This window comes from Nerophis ophidion, linkage group LG03, assembly GCF_033978795.1.
Source record: "Nerophis ophidion isolate RoL-2023_Sa linkage group LG03, RoL_Noph_v1.0, whole genome shotgun sequence".
NCBI lineage: Eukaryota > Metazoa > Chordata > Actinopteri > Syngnathiformes > Syngnathidae > Nerophis > Nerophis ophidion.
Window position 1 is genome coordinate 55688875 of NC_084613.1, and position 22886 is coordinate 55711760.

The 22886-nt window shown below is 40.2% G+C and overlaps 1 protein-coding gene across 8 annotated transcripts in view; it reads left to right on the forward strand.

Moving 5' to 3' along the window:
• The first annotated feature begins 1944 nt into the window (after positions 1-1944).
• Positions 1945-22886, forward strand: part of myt1lb (myelin transcription factor 1-like, b) — a 598322-nt gene continuing 577380 nt past the window's right edge. For 6 of the 8 annotated variants that reach the window (XM_061895656.1, XM_061895655.1, XM_061895660.1 and 3 more), the window contains exon 1: positions 2565-2811. The gene's annotated coding sequence lies outside the window, so the exon portion shown is untranslated. Of the gene's footprint in view, positions 2323-2564; positions 2812-22886 lie in introns of those variants that run through there. The other 2 variants (XM_061895654.1, XM_061895661.1) reach the window with 1 other exon arrangement.

Here is a 22886-nt window from a genome sequence, read left to right on the forward strand (position 1 = left end):
AAAAAAGACCACATTTTTTTAACCGATTTCCAAACTCTAAAAGGGTGAATTTGGCAATTGAAATGCCTCTTAATTGTTCGCAATGACCTTTCACCCGTGACGTCTCAACAGGAAGTAATCCGCCATTTTCTCAAACACATTACACACACCAAGTCAAATCAGCTCTGTTATTTTCAGTTTTTTCGACTGTTTTCCGTACGTTGGAGACAGACATTATGCCTCGTTGGTGTGCTGTCAGAGGGTGTAACAACACGAACAGAGACGGATTCAAGTTGACTTACGTGGAGTGTGCTAATCAGACATATCAATGGTCACGGCATGCTAATCGATGCTAACATGCTATTTAGGCTAGCTGTATGTACATATTGCATCATCATGCCTCATTTGTAGCTATATTTGCATCCAGCCTTTCCCTCCACCCACATTTAATGCCAAACAAACACTTACCAATCGACGGATTCAAGTTGCACCAGTTGTCAAAAGATGCGAAAGTCCCTCGTTTGTTCTGTCGTAGCATCGCTACCGACGATAGCGATGCTACGACAGAGATGTGTGGATATCCTGTGGCACTCAAAGCAGATTCATTTCCAACGATTAAGTCAACGAAATCACAAAGGTGAGTTTTGTTGATGTTATTGACTTATGTGCTAATCAGACATATTTGGTCATGGCATGACTGCAAGCTGATCGATGCTAACATGCTATCTAGGCTAGCTTTATGTACATATTGTATCATAATGCCTCATTTGTAGCTATATTTGCATCCAGCCTTTCCCCTCCACCCACATTTAATGCCAAACAAACACATACCAATCGACGGATTCAACGAAATCACAAAGGTGAGTTTTGTTGATGTTATTGACTTATGTGCTAATCAGACATATTTGGTCACGGCATGGCTGCAAGCTAATCAATGCTAACATGCTATTTAGGCTAGCTGTATGTACATATTGTATCATTATGCCTCATTTGTAGCTATATTTGCATCCAGCCTTTCCCCTCCACCCACATTTAATGCCAAACAAACACATACCAATCGACTGATTCAAGATGCGCCAGTGGTCAAAACATGCGTTGGTTTGCAGGCGATCGCTAAATTTTTTCTCGTTGCCGCTTTCTGTCGCGATATGGCTCAATAACTTCAGTTTCTTCTTCAATTTTGTTTTCGCTACCTGCCTCCACACTCCAACCATCCGTTTCAATACATGCGTAATCTGTTGAATCGCTTAAGCCGCTGAAATCCGAGTCTGAATCCGAGCTAATGTCGCTATATCTTTCTGTTCTATCCGCCATGTTTGTTTGGATTGGCATCACGCAGTGACGTCCCAGGAAAATGGACGGGTGGATATAGCGATGGTGAAAATCAGGCACTATGAAGCAGTTTTTAGGGATATTGCGTGATGGGTAAAATTTTGAAAAAAACTTCGAAAAGTCAAATAAGCCAATGGGAACTGATTTTTATTGGTTTTAACCCTTCTGAAATTGTGATAATGTTCCCCTTTAAGGCGTCCACTGTATAGTGTTTAATTCAAGCCTTTTACTAAATCTAATTTGGTACGACGAGAAAGAACTGATTCAAGTTTTCATTGTTGGCGTGCATTATGTTGCCATGCCAGCAAAAATAACACTATAATAATGTGTGAGAGATCCTTTTTAGGATGTTGGAAAATATGTCTGGGAATGAAATGCGTTGCACACGCCGTCCCTTCCGTCATCTCTTGTCTGCTGCTGGAGTCCTCCCTCCCTCCATCTCTTCCCAGGGCCCATGGGAAGAAGAGACTCTGGGAGCAGACAGTCTGCAGCCCTAAATATATGTATAAGAGGGAGAAGGGGAAGGGAGGGCACATTAGCAGGCAGAGGAGCGAGAGAGCGAATAAAACGAAGGAAGGAGGGAAGGCGAGAGGGAGGGAGGGGACACATTGAGTGTTGGAGGACATACATGCACATTGCAGAGTGGACGGGGAGAAAAGGGGAAGGGAAGCAAACCAGTTCAGCTTGAGAGAGGAGAGAGAGCATCTGGGGTTTCTTCTCCCATCACTCCCCCTCCTCAGAGCAAACACATGCTCACACACACTCTCTCTCTCTCTCTCTCTCTCTCTCTCTCCCCCTGACACACACATATACATACTCCCCCCTAACACACACATACAGGCAGAATTGCTTTAGGGTATACCAGTCCGCTTTGGCAGTCCTTCCCCTTTGTTGTTTCAGCTATTGGTTAGTCTCGGCGGCGGCGTGGCGTGCGCCTCTATCGTTGGGGAGGGAGTTTGTGTTTGTGGAGTCTACCAGCAGTGTGTGAAGGATGCAACTCGCAGGAGCCGGGTAAGTCCACTCCTTCCTTTCTTCACGCTTGCTTCTCTCCCTGGGCTGCATGCAGCTCTTACTGCGCGCTCTCTCCCTCCTCAGCCTCTTTCTCGGTCTGCTTGACACCGTCTCCTCCCAATTGTGCTCTATCCATCTCTGCATCCTCTCTCACTTTCTCACTCTCTCTCTCTCTCTAGCTCGCCCTTCTCCGGCTTTGCCTCATTGGTGTGTCCTGATTCCCTTTTTTCCATTAGGCTCCAGGCCCATTGGTCGCCCGCCTTCCAACCATTATCTCCACTCCTCCACCACTCTGTCAGTCTGAATCCCTCCACTTTGCCTCCTTCTCACATTCTTCTCACATTGAAGTGGTAAAAGAAAAAGAAAAATGATCTGCATGCAGCGCGAGAGCAGAAGTTTGCACTGTAAATGAATCGGGGCCGAAGTAAAGGGAAGCGAGACAGGAGAGGAAGCACATTTTGGGGAAAAGTTTCGAGAAGACTGCAGTTGGTAGGTAACTTGCACTTCTTTAATGGGTTATTAGCAGGTAAACAAACAGATATTGTGTATTATCAACATTGACATAGTTAAGTTAGTTGGTTTATTATACCATACGTTGCACTGTTATGTTGTTACAGCATGGTTTTTGATGCTATCAGGTCAATCAAAGCATGTTGAATTGATGAAAATTAATTATATGGAAGTTTGTTCTCACATTTCAGTGTTCCTAGTGTGATTAAGTGGACTTTTCTCCAAATGCAAATGTCATGCACATTATTTATGTAACTGGTGATGTCTTACATGAATTGTGTTTCAATGCATCGTTCGATTCGCTGTCAATTGAGATCTGACATTGTGTGCGATGGCGTTGTTTAGTAGTGTATAGAATATAGTATGAATGTACAAATGAAATAAATACTGCCAAGTATTTTTCTAACAAAAGAAGTGAAAAGGTCTTTTCACTTTGTTGCTGTTTTGTATTTTACGGAAGAGGACTGAGAAGAATTCAGATGTTGTGTGACTGTGGATGGTGTGCACTGTGGATACAAACACAACAGAAGGTTGATGATGTTTTTTTCTTCTTCTGTAAAGATAAACAAACGTGAGCCGCTTATCTTTTCTCTGCCTCAAACTAGACTGCCTATGCATTAAAACACTGGTGAGTTGTTGTTGTTTTAAAATTTTGGGTATAGTGAAGAAAGAGTTATCGATATAAACTGGGGATGTAACGATAAGAAAATGTGATATTACTGTCAACGTACTCAAAATGATCTTGGTTATCATCGTTACAGCGGTGTTGTTGATAAAAGCTCAAAAAGGGCTAAACACACTTTGAAATCTTTTGACAAAGTTTTTTTTAAAACTAAAACAAATTGACACACAGTTAGAAAACCCACTATTCAAGTTTTGGGTTTTTTATGCTTTATTGATAGTGTTTAAGTCTCAGTATTTTATCTGTTTTAATGGCTAAGTGTTTAAGTCTCAGTGTTTCATCCTTTTTAATGGTTAAGCTTATAGTGTTAAACATATTAGTTTAAATGACAGCACTTCAAGATGTATTTAAATAAAAAAGTGTGCAACAAATAAAATATAATATTGTTATCTATTACTTCTGGCGGGCGTTGTTGCATCCTACTCAGTTCAGTGGTCCTTGAACACACCGTAAAACTCCCCTGTCTTGCTTTCCTCTGAGTCTCCGTAGTGAGGTTGTAGGTCCAATGTTGCACAATTGAACAGCTTAGTTGCTCAGACAGCAATGTGTTTATATAACTTTAGATCGGGGAATGTCTTTCCTAATGTGGAAATACGTTAATACCTTTTGTATTCATGTTAACATTTAAACTAGCGAGATGGCGCCAGTCAGTACGTGAGTTTATCAAAGTGCAGTTATCAACAAATTTGTGAGCAAACGCCAAAACTCCTTGAGCAATCAGTGGCACACATGTGAGCGACGGCAGACGTGCACACTGTTATGCGCTTATCTTTTATTCGATTTTGTGTGCGGCCTAGATTTGCCTTGCACAGAGGACGCGTGAACAGTGTGCAATTGCACAGGCGCGTACCACAGAGGGAACGCTGGTTATCAATCACGGAAGTTTGAGTATTTTAATTTAAAACGGTAATATAACCGAAATAAGTTTTACTGCGGTTATGATGTGGACCATTTATCGTTACATCTCCAGTATAAACTTGTTGATTTCCAAAAATGTATGAAGAAAATACGTGTTTCATGCTCTGACACGTGTCTTAGAGAAATCCACATTACACAATGTCTCCGATTTATGTCACCATGTGGGGACACGTTGAGGTTTTCCGCCATTGGTAGTGTCTCGCTTGTTAAGGAGAAGAGCCGTTTTGTGTTTGTGTAGCGCCGCCACTGTGCTCACTACTGTACACCCTGCTGAGCAAACGGCGGACAGAAAGACAGGCCAATGTGATTAAATTGGAGGGGGATACTCTCACGCTACTCCGCCTGTACTGAGAGCACCACCCAACACCACCACCACCATCTCTCATCTCTCCTTCTCTCCATCTTTCTTTTGCTCTCCCAGGCCACTCACTAGCCCAGCTGTCTGCTTTAGAGCTGGAGGGAACAACAAATGTCCTGATGCACTGCAATATGTGCCATTGCTGTCCTCCACTTTCCACATTATGCTGTGATATTCCGAATCAAATGTTGTACCATTTGTTGTAGATTGGTAGAATGTGAGAGACAAAACAGTGTACAGTATTGGAATGAGTGAGGGCACTCACTCCTGCTTTGCGTCAGGTAAAAAAAAAAAAAAAGTGATTCCCTCCTTTCACCGCAGACTTATGAATGGGCTTGAAAAAAAGCCTCTTGGGGATCCCCTGCCTGCCACCGGCAGCAGGTGGTCGTGGTTGTTGGTTGGTGAAAATGAGATTACATACCTGAACTATATATTTTATGCATACAATTACAAACCCCGTTTTCATATGTGATGGGAAATTGTGTTAGATGTAAATATAAACCAAATACAATAATTTTCAAATCATTTTCAACCCATATTCAGTTGAATGCACTACAAAGAAAATATATTTGATGTTCAAACTATAAACTTTTCTTTTTTTTTGCAAATAATAATTAACTTAGAATTTCATGGCTGCAACACGTGCCCAAGGAGTTGGGAAAGGGCATATTCACCACTGTGTTAAGGAAACTAATTGTTGAAGCTTTGAAAGTGGAATTCTTTACCATTCTTGCTTGATGTACAGCTTAAGTTGTTCAACAGTCCCGGGTCTTGTTGTCGTCTTTTAGGCTTAATAATGCGCCACACATTTTCGATGGAAGACAGGTCTGGACTGCAGGCGGGCCAGGAAAGTACCTGCACTCTTTTACTACGAAGCCACACTGTTGTAACCCGTGGCTTGGCATGGTCTTGCTGGAATAAGCAGGGGCGTCCATGATAACGTTGCTTGGATGACAACATATGTTGCTCCAAAACCTGTATGGACCATTCAGCATTTATGGTGCCTTCAGAGATGTGTAAGTTACCCATGCCTTGGGCACTAATACACCCCCATACCATCACAGATGCTGGCTTTTGAACTTTGCACCTACAACAATCCGGATGGTTATTTTCCTCTTTGCTCCGGAAGACACCACGTGCACAGTTTCCAAATATAATTTGAATTGTGGACTCTTCAGACCACAGAAAACTTTTCCACTTTGCATCAGTCCATCTTAGATGAGCTCGGGCCCAGAGAAGCTGTGTGTAACTGATAAATGGCTTTTGCATTGCATAGTACAGTTTTAACTTGCACTTACAGATGTAGCGAACAACTGTAGTTACTGACAGTGGTTTTATGAAGTGTTCCTGAGCCCATGTGGTGATATCCTTTACACACTGATGTCGTTTTTGATGCAGTATTGCCTGAGGGATCAAAGGTCCGTAATATCATCGCTTACGTGCAGTGATTTCTCCAGATTCTCTGAACCTTTTGATGACTTTACGGACCGTAGATGGTAAAGTCCCTAAATTCCTTGCAATAGCTCGTTGAGAAATGTTGTTCTAAAACGGTTCGATAAATTGCTTACACATTGGTGACCCTCGCCCCTTCCTTGTTTGTGAATTACTTAGCATTTCATGGAAGCTGCTTTTATACCCAATCATGGCACCCAACTCTTCCCAATTAGCCTTCACACCTGTGGGATGTTCCAAATTAGTTTTTGATGAGCATTACTCAACTTTATCAGTATTTATTGCCACCTTTACCAACTTCTTTGTCACGTGTTGCTGGCATCAAATTCTAAAGTTAATGATTATTTGCAAAAGAAAAAATGTTTATCAGTTTTAACATCAAATATGTTGTCTTTGTAGCATATTCAACTGAATATGGGTTGAAAATAATTTGTAAATCATTGTATTGTGTTTATATTTACATCTAACACAATTTCCCAACTCAAATGGAAACTGGGTTTGTATATATTTTATGCAGACAAATACCACTATTACCTTGACTTATAGTGAAGTGCATTATATTTATATAGCACTTTTCTCTGGTGACTCAAAGTGCTTTACATTGTGAAACACAATATCTAAGTGACATTTTTTAAACCAGTGTGGTTGGCACTGGGGGAAAGTGGGTAAAGTGTCTTGCCCAAGGACACAACAGCAGTGAATAGGATAGCAGAAGCGAGGATCGAACCTGGAACCCTCAAGTTGCTGGCACGGCCACTCTACCAACCGAGCGATACCGCCCCAGTATAGGCCATGTAAGCTCTGTGTATGTGCCTTTTGTGGAGATTCAGCTTCATATGGGCTAACATAGCCCTGTAGTTAGTACCATTGGTTGCTTTGGACATACCATACATATAGTGGTAATCCATATTTGCAATGTTTGTGGTTGACATTTATTGCTAGTTGGCGGTTGACATTTATTGCACATTACTCTTTAAGATAAACTATAAAGGAAGTGAACAACATATTTTTATTGGTTTGGATTGGGACATGAAACTCGGCACGGATCTTATATAAAACTAAATAAGAGAATAAAGGAGCCAATGTCAATCTCTTCCTGCAATCGTTATTAGTTTCTAGTATTTTTGTTTTATTTCACATCCAGCGCTTTTATTTCGCATCCATTTCCTGTTTGTGTCTCTTTTGCCACTATTTATGTCCAAGCACTAGCTCCCTCACCTGTCCCTGATTGGCAATCATGTCACACATAATAGATTATAAACCTTTTTGTTCATGAGCTATGTTGTACTGAGTGGGCGTCCTGACACTGTACACCTTTGCAGACAATGTGCATGTATTCTTTTTGTTGCTGTTTACATGCCTTCGATAACAATTGAATGCTCTGAAACTTTGTACCCTTAGCTTTGTCAGAGGTACTTAGCTCAATGGGATGTATAGAATAAACCGTATTTTCATGACTATAGAGCGCAACGGTATTCAAGCCGCACCCAACAAATTTTAGATGAAAAAAATATTTTCAGATAATAGCTGCAGCAGACTGTAACTCACATATATACCAGTACAAAATATTTTGTAAATGTTTATACTTTCATTGTATCCAAACGCAAAGCCACGTGTTACAACAGCGTGGCTTCGTAGTAAAAGAGTGCGGTCTGCAGTCCAGACATGTCTCCCATCGAAAATGTGTGGCGCATTATGAAGCGTAAAATAAGACAACAAGACCCCGGACTGTTGAACAACTTAAGCTGTACATCAAGCAAGAATGGTAAAGAATTCCACTTTCAAAGCTTCAACAAATAGTTTTCTCAGTTCCAAAATGCTTATTGAGTGTTGTTAAAAGAAAATGTGATGTAAAAAAGTGGTGAACATGCCCTTTCCCAACTACTTTGGCACATGTTGCAGCGATGAAATTCTAAGTTAATTATTATTTGCAAAAAAAAATAAGTTTATGAGTTGGAACATCAAATATCTTGTCTTTGTAGTGCATTCAACTGAATATGGGTTGAAAATGATTTGCAAATCATTGTATGCGGTTTATATTTACATCTAACACAATTTCCCAACTCATATGGAAACGGGATTTGTAATTTAGTATTAATAAAGTTTTAGTTGACTAAATTCCTCCATATTTTAGTAGACTAAAATTACAGTAAATTTGGTCGACTAAAATATAAAGTACAACAAAATTTTTGAAGTTGTTTTGAAATCACTTGTATTAATATTTAATATTGCCGAGCAACACCTGCACTCGAAGTTATTTCAAAAAGTAAATTTCACACTAACCGTTTTATTTGTTATTTTTTTAGTTGAAATTAAGCATTTTTTCCAAATGTTGAATAATATTAGTGTAAAATGGTCACATGAAGAAACATAGGTGTTATTCTGTGTTGTGTATAACTACAATGAGTGTGCACAATTGCTATTTTGGCCACTGTCTCGTTTAATTCCAGCAACCAGAACATCTAGAACGTATAACTATTTCCCATATCTGTCATGATTTGTGTGTTGGTAATTTGTGCAATTAATAGCTGAATAGTGTGCCGAGGACATTGATTATTGTGACAAAAGTTGTCACATTTATCATTATTATTGTGGAATGTGCGCAAAAAGCTTTTTAAACATAACTAAAATAAATAGATAGGGGAAAATAGGTTGTTGACGATAACTATCACAACATTTTATTTTTTGTCAACAAGATGAACAGTACTTTGGAAACAATTAAGCTATGTAAATATGTTTTTGTAAATAACTTGCTTACAACCTATATATTTGCGGCTAAAAGTCTGGTGCTGTTAATATATGGAAAAAAAAATGTCCTTCTCAATCTTAGTGGGTGCGGCTTATATACCGGTGCACTCTTTAGTCCGGAAAATATGGTACTGCAGTAGGGAAGGGATTCATATGGCCCGATTCCTGGGTGGATCTTCTGTGAGATGAAGGGTGGGAATGCAGTCTGCTGAAACAATGGAAAACGCCTCTCTGCATAGCAACTGACGCTGTGGTCAAAGTTGGAATAGCCACAAAACACATTTTTCAATATTCAACACTTTACTACCACCTGGCTGCTAAAATGGATAGTACACACACCAATTTGTCACGTGACAAATTGGTGTCACTCGAAATTGGTGTCAAATTGTTAGGTAAACCATGACGAATAGGGCCAGTTTTGGCTTATGCTGTCCCCGGTGTGTATGTCTGATGCTGGTTGCTACGTGAACTCCTATCACGAAGAACCTCTGTGAAGATACCTGGGGAATCGACGTGTTCTTCCAATCTTCTGAATGGTCAGGCAAGGACAGAGCAAGGATTGATGCATCTGAGCAGACACAATGTCAATACTGATGTCTGCTCAGTGTGAGATGTTGCTGCACTTGTGTCCTTCACACAAATCTCCCTGCATCATTTGATGTGAAGAAGCTACTATTTATGCCGGATTCAGCAAATAACTTAACATTGGCCTTTTTCCTACATTCATACACTCATGGAATGAAAATGTATAGACTAAAATCAACAAAATACCTTCCTTTTTAAATTACTGTTGTATCTCAGTTTACATTAGTAATCCGTTTCTAAAGCAAAACTGAAGCCATGTTTCCAATTAAAAATTATGCAAATCCAATTAGTTAGCGGGCAGCACGGTAGAAATGGGTTAGTGCATGTGCCTCATGATACAAAGGTCCTGAGTAGTCCTGAGTTCAATCCCGGGCTCGGGATCTTTCTGTGTGGAGTTTGCATGTTCTCCTCGTGACAGCGTGGGTTCCCTCCGGCTACTCCAGCTTCCTCCCACCTCCAAAGACATGCACCTGGGGATAGGTTGATTGGCAACACTAAATTGGCCCTAGTGTGTGAATGTTGTCCGTCTACCTGTGTTGGCCCTGCAATGAGGTTGGTAACTTATCTAGGGTGTACCCCAGCTTCCGCCCATGTGCAGCTGGGATTGGCTCCAGCACCCTCTGTGACCCGAAAAGGGACAAGCGGTAGAAAATGGATGGATGGGCAATTAGTTCGTTTCAGACGCCCTAAAATATAAACTCAATACAAATTGTACAAAAACTGATTGTCATCGATCCCACACTGATTGCTCCATTTCACAACAGCCAGTTCATCAATGGATTTGCACCCTCTGCCGGTTTTAAGCCACCGACCATGTTCATGATGGATGAGAGGAATTCTTTTTTTGGAAATTTCCAGAAAAAATCCTCAATCTATCCATAATTGTTTGAGTGGTTCAATCCCCACCTAGTACCAACTTCGTCATGTCCCTTGTGTCCTGAGCAAGACACTTCACCCTTGCTCCTGATGGGTGCTGGTTAGCACCTTGCATGGCAGCTCCCGCCATCAGTGTGTGAATGTGTGTGTGAATGGGTGAATGTGGAAGTAGTGTCAAAGCGCTTTGAGTACCTTGAAGGTAGAAAAGCGCTATACAAGTACAACCCATTTACCATTTACCATTTTTACATGCAGAAAACAATATGAAATACTTTAATTATAAATGAGAAATTAACAAGAAATAATTAATGAACTTTTCTTTTGTAAAAAAGACATATTCCGACTCACACAGTATTTGTGTTTCTTTGCAGCGTTTCTTGTTTTTGTCCTCATTAAATACATGAAGAGTACATGAGAAAAAACCAATGAATGCTATTTTGCCGATGTTAAGCTGTGAGTATCACTAAAAAGTTTAGAGTATGCTCTACCAGGAGGTATATATAATCAAATGTTACAAATGAACAGAATACGAGTGTAGCCACTTCTCTCTCGAGTGACAAACTGAATCGTGTGTTTACTCTGCTGTTGTTGTCTTGTGATGCAGCCGTCAATGTGAACCCTCGACCCCACTGTCTATGGATCACCCAAACAAGGTTTTTAATGGGATTAAATTAATTCATTACAGTGATCGAATTAGAATTCCTCTGAAAAAAAAAAATGTGCCGCGACCCCAAAGGGAATATGCTGTAGAAAATGGATGGATGAAAAAAACTGAATCTGTTTTAATTTTTTTTAGGGCCAGGCCTGCACCTTATAGGATTGGTATGATTTTGCAAAAAAATTAACAATTATTTTAGCTGTAAAATTAATACAAAACTATTAAAATTCCCTTTTTGCAATCCGATTGTACATTTTTCAAAATGATACTATTTTTTTGACTGTTAAAAACAATTCAATTGGTGGGGTGGTGTAGCTCGGTTGGTAGAGAGGCCATGCCAGCAACTTGAGGGTTGCAGGTTCGATCCCTGCTTCCACCGTCCTAGTCAATGCCGTTGTGCCCTTGGGCAAGACACTTCACCCACCTGCTCCCAGTGCCACCCACAATGGTTTAATTGTATCGGGTTTCAGTATGTAAAGTGCTTTGAGTCACTTGAGGAAAAAGCGCTATATAAATATAATTCACTTCACTTCACTTCAATTGCAACCCCCATCAGCAGGATGACTGTTTAAATGAAAAGCTCCACAAAAATATATTGGTTTTCTCAAAACATGAAAAACTAAGATATGTCTTTGAGCATGTTTTACCTGCATCTAGCCTGCCATCTCTGCACCATGTGGTCCAGACCAAAAACACCAACACCAGAACGTAACAAAATTTTGAGAGAAACAAAAATAAATGAAATTTTCTGTTGTTAAAAAAAGAGATGTCAAGAACACATGTGGACTCAAACAGTGTATTGATAACTTGAGTCAAAAACATTGGTAAACATTGTTCGCGGAATGATTAAACAGACAAGTTTGTTAGGAGCAAAATATTCGTCCAAAACAAAATACTTTGAAAGGTTCTATGCTTGTGTATAACTAGGGCTGCAACAATTGATGAATTAATTGAAAATAGAAAATGCTTTCCATGTATACCATTTTGCTTCCATTCATGGGTTAATGAGTTAAACTAATACAAATCAATAAAATGCATGGAGGGCCCGGAACTGCAACTCCACATGAGAGTGGTGGTGTCTGGGTGGCGTGATCTTTTTTTTTTTTTTTTTTTTTTTTTTTTGCACACATGTTAAATGTGCGATTTGAATGTTGATGATGTTCATTTATGATAAAAAAAGAATGATGGTTATGGCAACCAAAAAATGTTTTTGTATTTTATTCGAATTATCTCTCTTAAATACCCATTTAGGCTAGAAAGAGCTCGATAAATTAAACAAACTAATTGATGCATTACTCTATTACTAAACAAATCGATAATTGCAGCCCTTTTTATAACTGATTAAATCAGTGTGAGTAAAATGTGATTGCATACATTTATATTAGTGATGTCAAATGGTTGTTTTTTTAAACCATTCTTTAATTTTTGAATAATCCTGATTACTAATACTATATTATTATTATCATTATTAATAATCGTATTACTTGCCTGTATAATTTCAATTACTTTTAAAAAGACCGCAATGTTTTGACACAAATGCAATTTTTCAAAAAAATCTTTATTAAATGTATTTGCTCAAAAATTGGTAACAGTTTTATCTTAGGTCCAGCCAGGCTGTATTTTGGGTAAAATTTGCAACTCAGAACACCAGTCGTGGTCTCCTCACACACCTGAACCTGATCACTGACCATATAGCAACTTATGTCACCTTTCAGGGAGCTTTGGTAAATGAGCATGCACAGTCAAAGCAAATAGTGTGATTAATTTTTGTATATGCATGATTAATGCAATATTTTTTGTGATTAATAACATGAGTTAATTCATTAATTTGACAGCCCCAATTTATATAGATCACATTTTGCAGCTTCTTGTTTTCATGGCTGCCGTTACATAAGCTGGTGCATGCTTGGACATGGAAACCAAGTTATATATCATTCAAAAGTGCAGGAAGCCATCATTTGTACAATGTCGCGCAATGAAAAATATGTCATTTCTCGAACAATAATGCTTGCAACTGCTTGAAGGTCTATTCATGTGTGAAGGTGTTCCTTTTGGTGCTGATTGGAGTAGGTTGTGTTTGGCTTAGGTGGGGTGTCTGTGCTTTCCTGCTATTGTAGTTGATGGCATGAAATGACACACAGACAGAAACTAGGGTGCACATAACAAAGGAATTTGATTGCTGACGCGGCTGAAATCTAAAGAAAAATGCTACCTTGCTTGTTTCTCGTACAATAAATAGCAATACTGACTGTTCTTTGCTTGTTACAGTGGTAGTCAGATGTGAATTCTTATGTGGGTATCCCTCCAGAGATAGCACGGGAGTCCACCTCCACGCGCACACAGTCCCGTGGCTCTCCTCGGGGAAAACATGATCTATCTCCTGGCGGGCAGGCCAATTAAAATCCAATCAGGCTGCATGAAGTGTGCTGGTAATGGGAAAGCCACAGTGGTGGAAGAGGGGCTGATAAATGGACACTTTCACCTTGTGGCATAACAGCCTCCCACCAGCATCCATCACCCTCAGGGACGAGGCTCTCCTATTCACGCTAGCACCCGCCACCCTGCAGCAACAGAGAGAAGCACCCTCACCAGTCACTATATTAGGTACACGTGTACAATGTGTGTAAATTTGGAACCAGTGGCATGTAAAGAACTGGTTGTATTGTCAATAGCAAAAAAGACAGATCAAATCCCTCAACTACGCTATATTGCCAAAAGTATTTGACCACCAGCCTTGACTCACATATGAACTTGAAGTGCCATCCCATTCCTAATCCATAGGGTTCAATATGATGTCGGTCCACCTTTTGGTTCGACTCTTCTGGGAAGGCTGTCCACAAGGTTGCGGAGTGTGTTTATAGGAATTTTCCACCATTCTTCCAAAAGCCCATTGGTGAGGTCAGACATTGATGTTGGTCGAGAAGGCCTGGCTCTCAGTCTCCGTTCTAATTCTTCCCAAAGGTGTTTTATTGGGTACAGGTCAGGACTCTGTGCAGGCCAGTCAAGTGCATCCACACCAGACTCTGTCATCCATGTCTTTATGGACCTTGCTTTGTGCACTGGTGCACAGTCATGTCGGAAGAGGAAGGGGTTCGCTCCAAACTGTTTGCACAAGGTTGGGAGCATGGAATTGTCCACAATGTTTTGGTATCCTGAAAAATGTACAGTTCCTTTCACTGGACCTAAGGGGCCAAGCCCAACTCCTGAAAAACAACCCATCACCATAATTCCTCTTCCACCAAATTTCACACTCGCAGTCTAAAATGCACCGTTCTCCTGGCAACTTCAAAATCCAGTCGAAAGTTGACTGTGGAATATTTCGGACCCAGGAAATTTCACGACTCGATTTGTTGCACAGGTGGCATCCTATGACAGTTCCACGCGGGAAATCACTGTGCTCCTGAGAGCAGCCCATTCTTTCACAAATGTTTGTAGAAACAGTCTCCATGCCTAAGTGCTTGATTTTATACAACTGTGGTCAGGCCAAGTGATTAGGACACCTGATTCTGATCATTTGGATGGCTGGCAAAATACTGTTGGCGATATAATGCATACTAAATCTATAGATCATCATACAATTTGAGGGTTTCTCTTTTGTTTCTGTCCAGGTTTTATGAAAACTCACATGTGAAGATTTTACATAATCATGGTAATAAGTATTAAAAAAAGGGGGGTTTTAACATGATCAATGTCCAAGTCTCAATGTTAAGATAAAATTGTAAACAAAGATGTACTATGCTTTGTGTCTGGCTGCTTTGGTGGTGATGTTCTACCTGATGACGTTTTTGCAGATGAGACTACCATAATTTAAGAGTTTTGAGATAAGAGCTGTCCCTCGGCTAATTGTTATGCTTTAAGTTGCAAGCAAAAATTTAAATTACAAGCATCCCCGCCAATTGTTGACATATCAAATTTCACAGCCCAGCAGGCACAAGATATTAAAACAACGGTGAGACCGTGTTAAAGTAGGTCCTGACTTTGAGCAACTCAGACCTAACTTTGGAACATGCTTTTTGACGACCTTTAATCAGTTTTGGGTTCTGATGTTGATTTGACCATTGAAAATTGGTCATTTCCCAAACAACAACATGGATTCAACGTTGGACATCATTTTACAAGTACAACTATTTCGCAGCGTTGTTTTAAAGGACATGTATGTATAATCAGCGCTGTGCCTGCTGGGAGTGAACCTTGTAAGATCCGCCCAGAACATCTGGTCTTACTCGCTAGCGGTAGCTTATTGCTAAATATTTATTTTTCAACCATTTTAAAGAAGTAAATAATTGTGAAAGACAGTGCTGAGAAGAAGCAATGGATCACACTCATTGAATTAAAGAAATAAATAATCGAAAACATGACCAAAAGTGTTGCCAACTTGGTGAAGCAATTTTAACATATGACTGCTAGTCTGCACCATACTGAGTCCAACCCCAGCCAAGAATGTTAAAATAATATCCACTCAACAAACATGTATCCATGAAAATATAGAGAAGCTGCTGATGGTATGTTTGACGAAGAAGCAACTGGAAGGAGATACCGTTGAAGTCCACTCTCCAAAGTAAATGCTGTATATTATCAATACATTTCTTTATAAAACTACTGTAGTTGTTAGTAGTATATGTTATTGGACTGTTTGTTATAAAATATTTATTATGTAAAAGATAGTTGTTTTTTTTAACAGGCATGTTATATGTTACAACTAAATTGAGGTCTGTCATGATTTGTTGCCTCCGATCATGGTGTCTTTTTGTGTTTTGAGTTTTATTATTTCCTATGTTTAGTGTTTCGGTTTGGTTTTAGTGCTCCTACCTATTAAGTTCTAACACCAAACCATCTATTAAACAGGACAAGTAGCAAGGTATCAAAAAGAGACAGGATTCGATTCAGCTCATGAGGAGAGCGCGTGGAATTGCACCCTCGTACAGTGTCACCCCACACTCTGAGGAAAAAGTTCCCGCACTTCCCCATTTATTTGGGCATTCCCAGATTACATAGCTGAAGCTGCTTCTAAGGTGAGGGGTCACATTATGCAGCCCAGCCCACACGATACATAAACAGTTAAAACAAAATGTGCTTGGAGCAGTGTCAGGTTCACCCCCTCTCTGCTGTCCGCCTTCTCTTATTGGTGACTTCGGGTCCTGATACGTCCTCTCCTGTGGCTGTCCAGATCTGAAAAACAGAGACACTTCTACGGCGAGGCACATTTCAAACATAGTGGATATTTACAATCTGTGTTTGCATGATAAAACAAGGACAGCTTTGTGAGCACAAGCGGATAGTAACCAGCGCCACCTGAACTTCCAGCAAACAAGTTGTGTGATAACTTATATACAATTATTCCGACACCACCTTCCTTTTGTTTACATTTACGTTGCGAAGAGCCTTTGAGCTCACACACCTGTCTGTAGTTATGATTTCAATTGGCGATGTTGATTTGAGATACAAGTGTTTTAAGTTACAGTAAGCGTTCCGTCGAAGAACCAATTAAACTCGTAAATTGAGGTACTACTGAATTATGAATAATGTCATCTTTACTTTACATCAGGAACTTGCTGGAAATTAATGCCTACTGAGCAGGCCAGATGATATATGTTTTTTCTTGTTTAATAAATAAATAAGAAATAAGAGCATATTGTAGACCTACAATGCACAGTAAATAGCAGTGGTTTGACTTAGAAGTTCATGTTTCATGACAGAATTTGCAAGTCAAATTACACACATATAAAATATAGTTCCCTCAATTGAATGGATTGAAATAACATTAATCTGTTCCGGGCCCCTCAAACTGCAGTGCATTTTTTACAAATAAAAAATGTACATTAATTACACCGTATTTTTGGGATTATAAATCGCTCCGGAGTACATGTCTCACAAGCCGAAAATGCATAATAAAGAAGGAAAAAAACATTTTTTGGGGGGAAATTTATTTGATAAAACCCAACACCAAGAATAGACATTTAAAAAGGCAATTTAAATTAAATAAAGAATAGTGAAGAACAGGCTGAATAAGTGTACGTTATATGACGCATAAATAACCAACGGAGAAGGTGCCTGGTATGTTAACGTAACATATTATGGTAAGAGTCATTCAAATAACTATAACATATAGAACATGCTATACGTTTACCAAACAATCTGTCACTCCTAATCGATAAATCTGATGAAATCTTCTTCGTTGATGTCGCTTCTAAACAACTTTCCCAACTTCAAAAGTATGCGCCGCTTCCTCTTGTCGTTTTCTGCTGCATATTTCACTACGTCCAGCTTGTAATCTGCAGTACATGATTTCCTTTTCTGTGTAATTTTTTTCAGCCCTTCTCAGTGTTTATAAGTTACCGCCAACGATGAAATGATCCATTTTAATAGCTACGGCAGTAACATATAGCATATAGCAGTTAGCATTCTGTGACCCACAATGCACTTCTGCCATTACCCTCCCCCGCCGAATTGTTATTGGTTGACGTGTGTGTGACGATTGCTGACTTGTGTGTGACGATTGCTGAAATTTTCTTCGTCTCTTCTGCGAATGCGATAAATAATATTATTTGATATTTTACGGTAATGTGTTAATAATTTCACACATAGGTTGCTCCGGAGTATATGTCGCACCCCCCGCCAAACTATGAAAAAATATGCGACATATAGTCCGAAAAATACCGTATAATGTATTAAAAAAAAAAAATGTCCAAAATTTGTCTGGATACATTTAGGATGCAGGAGCCAAAAGGGAATAAGCGGTAGAAAATGGATGGATGGATGGAGCCACTTTAATACACTTTGCACGATACAGAAACTAAAACCAGTACAAAGTAGGTCCTTCTACAATGTAGGTCAATCAAAAGGGACTCAAACACATCCCATATTTTGTAAGTTATAATGTGACACACAATAATAATTTAAAGACCATATGCAGTAAATCTGACATTTTGGTTTCCAGGTCCCATTTTTCCTGAGGTTTCTTTTTGTTGGTAATGTTTTTTATCCAGGACGTGTTTTTTTTCCCTGAAGAATGGGTCTCAGACCAATTTAAAAAAAACCTGCAGACCACAACCTGCCCGCCGGCCACAAATTGGACACCATTATTCAGAGAGATCTCCCCATACATTTGCAGTGACGTTTGCATTGCACGATTAATCAGAGTTTGTACTCCCATGTTCTTGAGGGTGCATGGGAGTTTGCCCAACCAGTCTACATGTGCTTTGTGGACTTGGAGAAGGCATTCAACCGTGTCCCTCGGGAAGTCCTGTAGGGAGTGCTCAGAGAGTATGGGGTATTGGACTGTCTTATTGTGGCGGTCCGCTCCCTGTACGATCAGTGCCAGAGCTTGGTCCGCATTGCCGGCAGTAAGTCGAACACATTTCCAGTGAGGGTTGGAGTCCGCCAAGGCTGTCCTTTGTCACCGATTCTGTTCATAACTTTTATGGACATAATTTCTAGGCGCAATCAAGGCGTTGAGGGGTTCCGGTTTGGTGACCGCAAGATTAGGTCTCTGCTTTTTGCAGATGATGTGGTCCTGATGGCTTCATCTGACCAGGATCTTCAGCTCTCACTGGATCGGTTTGCAGCCGAGTGTGAAGCGACCGGAATGAAAATCAGCACCTCCAAGTCCGAGTCCATGGTTCTCACCCGGAAAAGGGTGGAATGCCATCTCCGGGTTGGGGAGGAGACCCTGCCCCAAGTGGAGGAGTTCAGGTACCTAGGAGTCTTGTTCACGAGTGAGGGAAGAGTGGATCGTGAGATCGACAGGCGGATCGGTGCGGCGTCTTCAGAAATGCGGACGTTGTACCGATCCGTTGTGGTGAAAAAGGAGCTGAGCAGGAAGGCAAAGCTCTCAATTTACCCGTCGATCTACGTTCCCATCCTCACCTATGGTCATGAGATTTGGGTTATAACGAAAATGACAAGATCTCGGGTACAAGCGGCCGAATTGAGTTTCCTCCGCCGTGTGGCGGGGCTCTCCCTTAGAGATAGGGTGAGAAGCTCTGCCATTCAGGAGGAACTCAAAGTAAAGCCGCTGCTCCTTCACATCGAGAGGAGCCAGATGAGGTGGTTCGGGCATCTGGTCAGGATGCCACCCGAACGCCCATCTAGGGAGGTGTTTAAGGCACGTCCTACCGGTAGGAGGCCACGGGGAAGACCCAGGACATGTTGGGAAGACTATGTCTCCCGGCTGGCCTGGGAACGCCTCGGGATCCCCCGGGAAGAGCTAGACGAAGTGGCTGGGGAGAGGGAAGTCTGGGTTTCCCTGCTTAGGCTGTTGCAACCGCGACCCGACCCCGGATAAGCGGAAGAAGATGGATGGATGGATGGATGGATGGATGGATTGTACATGATTGAAGCGACCATGGTTTATGTTTAATCACGCGATGGTAAGCGTTATCTTTGACAGCCCTAATTTTATCCTTTTGTACATTGTGATTGCTGAACACCTAATCTTGAGATACTGTAACAGAGATGGAATTTGGGGCTAGTTGAAGAGCAGTCGTTCCTTTCCAAGAGTTGTTCAAAAGACTTGCTCAGTATCAAAGTTCCATCGATCCATCCACCCATCCATTTTCTACAGCCTGTCCCTTTCGGGGTTGTTGGAGCCTATCTCAGCTGCCATTGAGCGGTAGGCGGGGTACACCCTGGACAAGTCGCCACCTGATTGGCAACACTAAATTGGCCCTAGTGTGTGAATGCGAGTGTGAATGTTGTCAGCCGATCTAACTATCCCCAGTTGCATGTCTTTATTTTTTTTTATTTACTTAGTTTTTTTGTAACAAAAACATAATAACGGGTAGCAGCTATAAAATTTTGATCTGACTAATTTAAATTTGATGTATTATTACTCTATTGGTGGGAATTATTCTGAAATATTGACTATAGTTTATTTTATGTTGCGTTTTCATTGTAATCATTCCACAAGGTGTTGCCATATACCAACGCTTTGACTATGTCGGCGGAATATGTTCCGCCTTGAAGCAGAGTGCGATGCAAAGGGAGTCTTACACTCTATTCAAGTTAAAAGTTAAAGTTAAAGTACTAAAGATTGTCACACACATACTAGATGTGGTGCATATATTCCCTGCATTTGACCCATCACCCTTGATCACCCCCTGGGAGGTGAAGGGAGCAGTGAGCAGCAGCGGTGCCGCGCCCGGGAATATATTTTTGGGTGATTCAACCCCCAATTCCAACCCTTAATGCTGAGTGCCAAGCAGGCAGGTAACGGGTCCCATTTTTATAGTCTTTGGTATGACTCGGCCGGGGTTTGATCTCACGACCTACCGATCTCAGGGCGGACACTCTAACCACTAGGCCACTGAGTAGGTATGTCTTATCGAAAAACATACGACAATACATACATTCTAGGTTGTTGTTTTTTCTGCCAATACCCTTATACATAGTATCTTATTTGGTTTCGATGATGAGAAGAGGTGTCAGGAACAAGACGAAGAGATAGCGGACAAATGTATGTGCTTCAAAACACACAATTAAATAACTTTCCGTTTCATTTGACAACGCCAAAACAACTCCGCCAAGAAAGGGCAGCAGGGAGGACAAAAGCCTGTGAACAGAGGGATATTCTAGAGAAAGGGTCACCAACCCTTTTGAAACCAAGAGCTACTTCTTGGGTACTGATTAATGCGAAGGGCTACCAGTTTGATACACACTTAAATAAATTGACAGAAATAGCCAATTTACTCAATTTACCTTGAACTCTATGTTATTATTAATAATTAATTATATTTATGTTTGTGGAAACACTGATCATCTTAATGATTTCTCACAATATATATATATAGAAACAGATAAATATCAATATGCAACACTTTATTGTTATATTTTCTCTAAGTGCACATTTTTCAAATTGAACATTTTCAAATGATCACTTCTAAGACCGTCTTGTGAAATCACAATATCACATTTTAACTAGCTAGCCACTAACATTGTTTAACAAATCATGAAATACTTTGCACCATGTTTGTTCAAATAATAACTCACGTAAAATACAGAAGTTAACTCTCAAATTTTGAAATAAATCATGTCACACTTTGAACAGGACACCAAATCTGTTATCTGTTTCTTTGTCAGTTAGTGGGAACCCTGGCATTGCATGCTGTTAACTAGTGTGTTGTACTCTGCTGTGTAACTTGACACTGCAACTCTGAGTGAGTCTTGCAGATGTGCATCAGTGAGGCGTGTTCTGTGTTTGTTCTTGATGAAGTTCATGTCAGAAAAGGCTGATTCACAAAGATAATTTGAACCAAACAGGCTTGCAACCTTCATAGCTGCTGCGCATACACCACTGTACTTTTCTGTGTCAACAAGGCACCAATAGTTTTGTGCAGCCTGGTGGGCTTCAAATTTTAAATTGTCACGAAAGAAGAGGAAGGAATTTAAAAGGTAAAAAGGTATATGTTTAAAAATCCTAAAATCATTTTAAGGTTTTTTCTCTAAAATTGTCTTTCTGAAAGTTATAAGAAGCAAAGTAAAACAATCAATGAATTTATTTAAACGAGTGAAGACCAAGTCTTTAAAATATTTTCTAGGATTTTCAAATTCTATTTGAGTTATGTCTCTCTTAGAATTAAAAATGTCAAGCAAAGCGAGACCAGCTTGCTAATAAATAAATACAATTTAAAAAATAGAGGCAGCTCACTGGCAAGTGCTGCTATTTTTAGAACAGGCCAGCGGGTGACTCATCTGGTCCTTACGGGCTACCTGGTGCCCGCGGGCACCGCGTTGGTGACCCTTGTTCTAGAGCAAGGGTTTGCAAACTTTTTCCACTGAGGGCCAAACACTTGATAATGAACGCATGCAGGGGCCATTTTCTAATCCTTTTTTTTACTGTTTACATACAAGAACTGTTCAAAAGACTTGATACGTTTACAAAGATCAAATGTCTATCCTGTAAGGCAGAAACATGTGATAAAGTTAAATGGGAATGTTACATAGCGGTGGGGAAAATAAAGCCGGCTCATAACCCAAACGTTATCTCTCAACTCAAAGCAAACAATATGTCAAGAGACGGCTCATATTTTGATTAATAATTAATAAAGGTACTAATGTGTAACTTCATGAAGGCAAGCATTCTCTCCCGTGGACAATTTTTATTCTGCATAACAAAGCTATTTTTGTCAGCAATGTGCAACCATGGAAAGAACACAACACATGTCCACTTCAGAGGATGCTGGTCTTCAAGAGGACATATATGACGTGTATTTGTTGTGTTTGACAAGAACAGCCGTGTTCCCTGTAATAATTTTGCTCACATGATTTAGATTCAAATGCTACTAAATCACAGAGTGAAAACACCGTTTTTGTGTCATTGCCCCTGGTGCCAATGTGAGGCAGCTGAAAGGAAAACTATTAAAGAGTGTGTGAGGGGATTTGTTCCATTTCAGAAGTCGTTGTGACCTACTTCACACAGCCAAGCAGCTGTAAATAAGGATTTTCGTAACCTGCTTTGGCCTTTTCTCATTGGAGACGCAACTGCGTCTTGAAGATTGTTGCAAAATCTGCCAAAGTAGCTGTTTTGAGTGGCGCCATGTTATCATTCAAGCGCAGACCTTGAGACTGCTTGAGTTGCACTCATTTATACTTTTGATTTATGTTGACAAATAAATGGTCGATAGGTGGCCGACTCAAATCGTGAAAAAATTAGGAAGTCAGTCATTTTATTATTTGTTGAACTGTGTAAAAGCCTATTTTTCTACTGTGCTCCTTTCAAGTCACTGAATTGGACAATGATTATCCCATTGTAGCAGGCTGCTAGGAGCAAAAGGAAACAC